This window comes from Oxyura jamaicensis, chromosome 2 (genome assembly GCF_011077185.1).
Source record: "Oxyura jamaicensis isolate SHBP4307 breed ruddy duck chromosome 2, BPBGC_Ojam_1.0, whole genome shotgun sequence".
Lineage (NCBI taxonomy): Eukaryota > Metazoa > Chordata > Aves > Anseriformes > Anatidae > Oxyura > Oxyura jamaicensis.
In genome coordinates, this window is record NC_048894.1 from 3,155,345 (window position 1) to 3,162,722 (window position 7,378).

Sequence of the window (7,378 nt, forward strand, 5' to 3'; positions counted from 1 at the left end):
CCCTGTCCACGTGTCCCAGGTCAGAGATGCCAACTGAGAAGCTCCACCACCAGGCCCAGCTTGAAGACACCAACCAAAACCCTCCACTGCCAGCCTGCTTTTGAGGACACCAAGCAAGAAGCTCCACCACCAGGCCTAGCTTGAAGACGCCAACCAAAAAACTTGGAGTTACCAGCCAAAAAGCCCCATCACCAGGCCCAACCACGCTGTTCCACCACCGATCAGAGTCTGTCAGACTCAACCAAGGAGAAAACCCACCACAAGGGCAGGCTGAAGCTACACAAGCCCTTGCCAACAGCCCTTCAACGTGGGCAGGAGGCACCCTGACCACCCCACCACCACGTGGTGATGGCCAAAGCATGACTAAGCCCTCCATGCCCATGGACGGAAGATGCAGCACAGGAGAGGGAACACTTCCAGATGTCCTCAACCTCCTGAATCAGTTTGGGTTCCCCGGGGGGGGATGTTCACCAACTTTAGGCGCTGGCTGAGATGTATCCCCCCTAGCTAGGAAGAAATGAGGACTTCAAACACTTCCACATTTTAATTACATAAAATCCCCCAAATGTGGGTTTTCTGCCCAGAAAGCAGCCTCTGGGCTCTATCTCCTCCTCTTCCTCCTCTTCCCATGAGGTCAGGGCGGATGCAGACGAACCCAGTGGCTCTTCCACCACCTCACCCTACTCGCCCTGAGCAAAATCCCAGTCGAGCACGGGCCCCTTCAAACCAATTACCGAATTGCACCCCGTGCTCTGGCTCACGTTGGCAGTTGCTTTAGCAGGACTCACCAGGATGACCTACACGCTTTTTTTTTTTTTGCTATTCCTTTTTTTGTCTTGTCTTTTCTATTCCTTTTTTGTTTCTTTTAATTGCCCGGGGAAAGGCAGCACCTGGTAAAACTCAAGGCTGGGAGCTGCAGCCCCGGGCCAGAAGACGCTGCAAACACCACTGCTGGTGCTGCCTGGTATTTATTTCAACCCACAAACATTTTCCACAGCACAGACCCCCCCAGAACCCTCATCCCCCATCCCACGGGGACCCCAGCTTTCCTCCCCCCTGCTCCCTTCTTGTTTTCCATGCCAAGCGCCCAAGAGGACCTCCGCGGACGGACCCGGATCCGGCCCTGTGGATGCGCCCGGTCCCACCGCAGGGATGTGGTGATGGAGGCAGAGGGGCAGCTTCATCCTGCTCCTCCTGCTCCGTGGGACTTCCTCGGCTGACACTTTTTTTCTGGGACAAACGGCAGTTCTTGATCAACAGACAAATTCCAGCAAGACGCACTTTGTTTGTCTTTTTTTGCAAGCCAAAGGCAAAATCGCATGAAAAAAACTGCTCGAATAATAAAAAAATGGGTGTTTTCTTTGTTTTCTCAACAAACAAACAACATCCCTCCTCCTCCCTGCTAAAATTTTTCATTTTCTCGGAATTTCTGCTCCGCAACCACCCAGCGGCTCCCCGGCCCCGGCACAGGGCAGCCCCAGCAAGCGCTCGCGCCCTGGGGAAAAGGAGGAAAAATGCGGCTCCGCAGCCTGGAGAGGGGCAAGGAGGTGGGAAAGGAGGATTTGTGGGTGTATTTGGGACAAAATGATGCATCCCAGCTGGAACGGCCATCCATCTGTCCCCCCATCCATCTGTCCGTCCCTGCTTTCCAACGTGCCGACGGGCCAAAGGATGATATAACGAAAATCACCGCAAACGTCGAAGAAACAGCAAGCTCTCAACTGAGCACTTGGCTGCCTGCCAGGGACTCTCCTGCCTTGACCTTGCTCCAAAAAGCCCTAAATTCAGGTTTCTCCTCCAGCATCCACGACGCCGGGGTGCACCTTGCCGACACTGGACGCCGTGAGGCCGGCAGAGGTGCGCGGGTGGAGAAATGGGGGCAATTCAGGGGAAATTGGGTCCTCTGGACGGCGTCGCAGCCCAGCCTGGAAAACAAAAGCTGGCTTTTTGCTCCGGATCGAGGCGTTTTTGGCAAAAAGGGGCTGACCCCTCACCCAGCGCAGGGTCCTGCCAGGCGGCTCTAATCAGTCCCAGCAGCGGCGAGGACAATGCGTGTCTTGGCCGCGGCCCGCCGGTGACTTCAGCCCGGGCCTGTCAGCGGGAGGGTTTTTGCTCTTTATTGCTCTCAGATGCTTTCGTGCTCTCGCCCGGAGCCGGCGCCCCAGCCAAGCCCCGAGCCGCGGCGTCGAGGCGCCCGCGGGGGTCACATCCCCGCCTCGTCCCCAAATATCCCCCCGGGACCACATCGGCAACGGGGGGGGGGGGGGGGGTGATCCCACAGCCCCTTCCCACGGGCTAATGGCAAATACACGGATAGGTTTTCATTACAAACCCTACTTCTGCCATCGCTGCCTTGGCTCGATGGCGGCTCGGCATTCAGCCTCGCAAGAGGCCCAACGTGGTGCCACGTGGTGGGAGCGAGCCCCACGTTGTGCCCCCCACCCCATACCCCGGTTGCGGGTGCCCCCCATCCCCTGGGACACTTGCACCCTGTTCCCAAACCCAACCGGGGCTTACCACCAAACCACCCGGCGCTGCCACCGAGCCCCGGCACCGTGCAAAGCCCCGTCAGGATTATTCGAAAGCGGCGTGGCCACGAAATCCCCACCCCGCCGGGCCAGCCGGCGCCTGCAGCCGGCCCCCCCTGCGCGGACGCTTCCCTCCGGCTCTATTTTAAGAGCATTTCCAACCATCGCTGCCAAAGCCCCGGCCCGAAACAGCCCGTGGGGAGGATGCTGGGGGCGAGGGGGGGGCCCGCCGCGCGCAGGCTTTATGATGGCGATGGATTTTTTTTTATTATTTTTATTACTTATATATTTTTTATTAGTATTTGGTGCGCACATGCCCCCGTTTCCTTCCTTCCCCTTCAAAGCAAACTCGCTGCTGCCCCTTGGCTGGACACAGGAGCCAGGACGCGAGCGGGAGATAAGGGCGAGGAGGGAACTGCAGATGCTGATGCTCGCTGGACCGCGGGGAGCCAAAATTTGGCCACCGCGAGGAAGCAAGGACCACAGAGGCACTGGGGTTATTTAAATACCCCCCTTGCACGCACGCACCGCAAAAAGTGGCTGCGAGACTCTAATTCGGGGATTTCCTAATTTTTCAGCCCCCTGACAATCCCCCAAACTCAGCTCTCCCGTGAAAACCCGCGGCCTGCTTTCGGGTATCGTTTGCGCCCGCCGAAGCATTTAACGCTGACCTTAAGTATTAAATTGCACGAAGGAAAAGAGCTTTAATAAGGAGCTCGGGACGCTGTTTATACTTGCTCATCAGAAAATAAATATATATATATAAAGACCTGCCCTATTTTCAATTTGGACAACGCTGCATTTAGGGGAGAAGGCGCTTTCGCTGGATCCCTACGCAACGGCACGCTCAGACTTCTGCTCAAGGAAGGAAGAGCATTAAAACCATATTTTTTTCAGATGACACGAAGGCGCAGCACGAAAATGATGCTAACCCCAGCGCCAGAGCGTCGATCCCTGAGATCTGCCCTCGAGTTCCAGCACCCTCGGATGGGATCTGCAGCCTCTCCTTGTGGGTTTGAGGCCAGGTCACGTTAAACGCGATGAGACCATCCTGGGAACAAAGCCACCCTGGGACAAGCATTTGAAAAAAAAAAAAAAACAAGACATACCACCAAAAAAAAATCAAGAAACACCCCCAAAATGCTCCCCAAAGCCACAAAACATCACCAAAAATAACCAAGAAGCCACCAGATTTCGGACCGCGGCCATGCACGGAAGCCCGGCGATGGGACAGGCTCTCCCCACCGCGCCGCTCCCTCGCCTGTCCCCTACCTCCAGCGGGGCTCCAGCTCCTCCCGGTGCCGCTCCTGCCCAAATTTTGGGGTAAACGGGGGCGGAAAGCCGCCGGAGCGCCGCTCCCGCTGCCTGCCCTCCCAGAGCTGGACCTCGCCGGGAGCCGCTGAGAGGAGGGGGGGGGGGTTAGGATTTCACGAGGACGTCCGGAAAAACAAGCAGGAAGGGAAAACAATAGCTCGGCCCTGCTGCCGGTGGGCAGAGCCCCAGCGGCCGCCCCGCAGCGCCCACCGCCGGCATCCCGCCCGCGGGGTGCCGCGGGGCCGGGAGGTGGGCACGGTCCCAAACCACCGTCGGCCTTCACGTCACCGTCCCCTTCCACAGATTGTGTTTTCCCCAAGATCTGAAGGATGCTGGGAACGGTGGAGATGCTCGAGGCCACCCCGAGTAGAGCCGTATGAAAGGCAGAGGTGTCTGTAGGGGTCGTTGGGCTCGCCTGGTTGGATACAGGACGATTTGGGGCTGGTTGAGGATGCTCAGCAACGGCAGGTCCAAACCCACGGCTCCAGGAGATGCACGCAGGTGGGGGAGCAATGGGCACGGGCCAGTGCCTGTCCCACCCCGGGGTGCCAGACACCCCAAAAAACCCCTCTGTGCCACCCTAAGAGCCAACAGAGAAGTGCATTAGCCCACTCTGCGGACAGATGAACACTTTCCGTGCTTATTTTCCCCTCCCTTTGGTTGCTTTTCCCCTCAAACTCATCCCTTTGGTTCAAAGACGATTTCCAGGGAGCAGCCCGGAGGGCAGCAGGACCGGCCCTGGAGCAAGGGATCAGGGACGGATCCTTCCCCCATCCCTAAGGCTGGGCCTCGCACAGAGGCCGGGTCGAGGGGCCCCAGCGCAGGGGAGCCGGAGCTGCTGGTTAAGGGCTGGTTGCATTTGTGCTTTTTAATTAAAAAATAAAAATAAAAATGTTTTTTTTTTTTTCAACCCTCCGGGCGTCCTTCTGCTTTTCTTTTGCGCGGGGAGCTGCAGAGCGATGCCCTGTAAGGGCGGACGGACAGACGGACCATCGGCCCCAACAAACCGGTGAAACCAAATCATGGGGGTGATGCCGGGGGGGGGAGGGGGACGACCCCACAGAGGAGCAGAGACGTGGGGTCCCCCCCGCACCCGCTGCTCGCAAATCAGAGCCGAAAGCATCTCGGTGCTGCGGAGGGGAGCCCTTGGCAGGGACACGCTCCGTGCCACCAAGTGTGAGCCCCCCGGGTGGCTGGGAGGGGATTAGGGGACCCCAAGGAGGAAGAGGAGGGTGCGGGGGACACACGGACATGCAGAGCTGCCGCCTGCCTCCCTCCCCAGCCCGAGAAAAACAAGCGGAGGGAAGATGAAGGGAGGAAATGAGGACAAACCCCAGCACTAACCTCCCCGGCCGGGCTGCCGGCCAAGCGGCTGCGCCAGGGGCCGGATCCAGCCGCTGCCCAGCCCCGGCGCGAGGTGCTGGCACGAGCGGGGCCGCGGCACGCACCGCCCTGCAGCGCCGTGCACCGGGGTCACGGGGACGGGGAGCAGGCGAGCATCCCCCCTACGGGACCCCATGGATGTCCCCATGCATCCCAGCCCCAGAACTGGAGGAGAAGAGGATGAAATCTCCCCAGAAATCAGGCACCACGCGGGCTCCGTGGAATGAAGGGCAGCGGGTGGCAATGTCACCCTGCCCGTGCCACACCTGGGGGTGCCACCGAGGGTCCCCAACCCTCGCAGGTGGGAGCTGAGGACCGCAGGTGCCCCCACGTCCCCACATCGTGGCCGTGGTTTCTCCCTCGACACCTCTGAGGTTCGCCTCGCACCCCGATCGGCCCCGGCGGTTCTGGGATTTGCTCTCCTGCGGCTAAAAACGCGGCGCTCCCCGAGCCCGGCTCCAGACCACAAAATTGCCGGCGTGGTTAAAGGTTGAGCGCTGCCGTTCCCAGAGCTCAGCCCCAAACCCGGCCTCAACAACCGGGCCTCCTCCGCTCCCTCCGTCCTCCCTGCCCGGCCAGGGAGGCCAAAAGGCTGCGGTGAAGCCCCCCCCCATGCACCCCAGCGGTGCCAACACCTCCGGTCCTTCCCCGTGTCCGATCTCAGGATGAGGTGGTTGGAGCGGTGGGGACATGGGGACGAGGCCCCCACGTGTCCCCAGCTGGAGGACGGAAGGGAACAGAGTAGGGGACGCCTTGCCAACGGGGGCCGGATCCTGCACCGGGTCAATGGCAGCGCTGCCGGTGCTGAGCCCACCCTCAGCTTGTCCCCAGCTTTGTCAGCGCCCTCGGTGGGGACACTGGGGACAGGCAGGATGCAGACAGCAGCGAGGGGACCCAAGGATGCTCTGCATCTTTTCGGGAGGGGGGTTGCAAAGCAAATGTCACAGCAGTAAAGCCAAAAGAAACACGAATCAATAAAACCTCGGGCCCTGCCTCCATGCGGAGAGCAGTTGGGCCCGGCCACCGCCACGTCCCCATGCGAGGGGCTGTGCACCCCAGCTTGACGCCCCTTTTCCTCCAGAAGATCCACGGCGGGCTTGGTCCCACACCTGACACGCAGCCAGCCTCTACCCCGGCCTCCTGCCTCCATTGAGGCTCTCACAGCACCGTGGCTGGGTGGGACGGGGGTTCCGGGGGTCCCCCCCCCAGCTCTCACCGCCGATCGCCCCGGCAATTCGAGCCCGAACCCTAACACAGCACCTCGGGTCGGGAACAAAAATAAGAATAACCAAGCAGCCTCCTTCCAACAAGGAGGATTTTTCCTCCGCCAAGCACGTTCCCCTCCAGCTCTTGATGTGAAGAAACATCTCAGGTCCCCAACTTTTCGCCCTCCACACCCAGCTGGGCTCCGGCGTCTCCATCCCCACATGCACCGCAGGGGATCACCAAAACCTCCCAAACCCATCCCGAGGGACACAGCCACGGTTTTGGGGCCCGATTTGATGCAAACGGGATTTTCACGAGCCCGAGGCCGGCACCGGCATCCCCCCCGGCACATCCAGAGCCGGCATTTCCCTCGCCGCGTCCCAAAAGCCGCCCGGGTGACCCCGGCTGTCAGGACGGGCACGGAGCCAGGGCACGGGGGCAACCCCGCAGCCGCTCGCTTTTGGGGACGGCGAGGTCGCCGGGCGCATCCCGAGGGATTTCCTTCCCCCACCCCCCCCCCCAACACCCCCAACTCCACCTCAAGGCCTGCTGGCTGCCCCCTCCCCGAAAAGAAAACCACCGCCGGCGAAAATAGGTCACGGCCACGCACCTCCGCGCCGCGTTCCTATTATCATCGCTCCGCGCTAGTTTATTTATTTATTTTTAACGGCACGGAAATGGGGGTTTTGCCAGAGTAACACGGGGGGGGGGGGGGGGGGGGTCACCGCGGTGCCCCCCCCCCCATACCAGGGGAGCCCCCCATGGGGTTAGGCCGGGGGGGGGGGGGGGGGGGAGGCGCTGGGTGCCCCCCAACCTGCAGCGGGGGCTCGGCAACATGAAGGAGTCATCCGGGAACCCAAAGGGCCGAGGGAGCCCCGGGGCCTCCCAGCGTCGCGGGATCCTCCGGCCTCGGAGGGCTCCCAAACTTTCCCAGTTCCCCCCCCCCC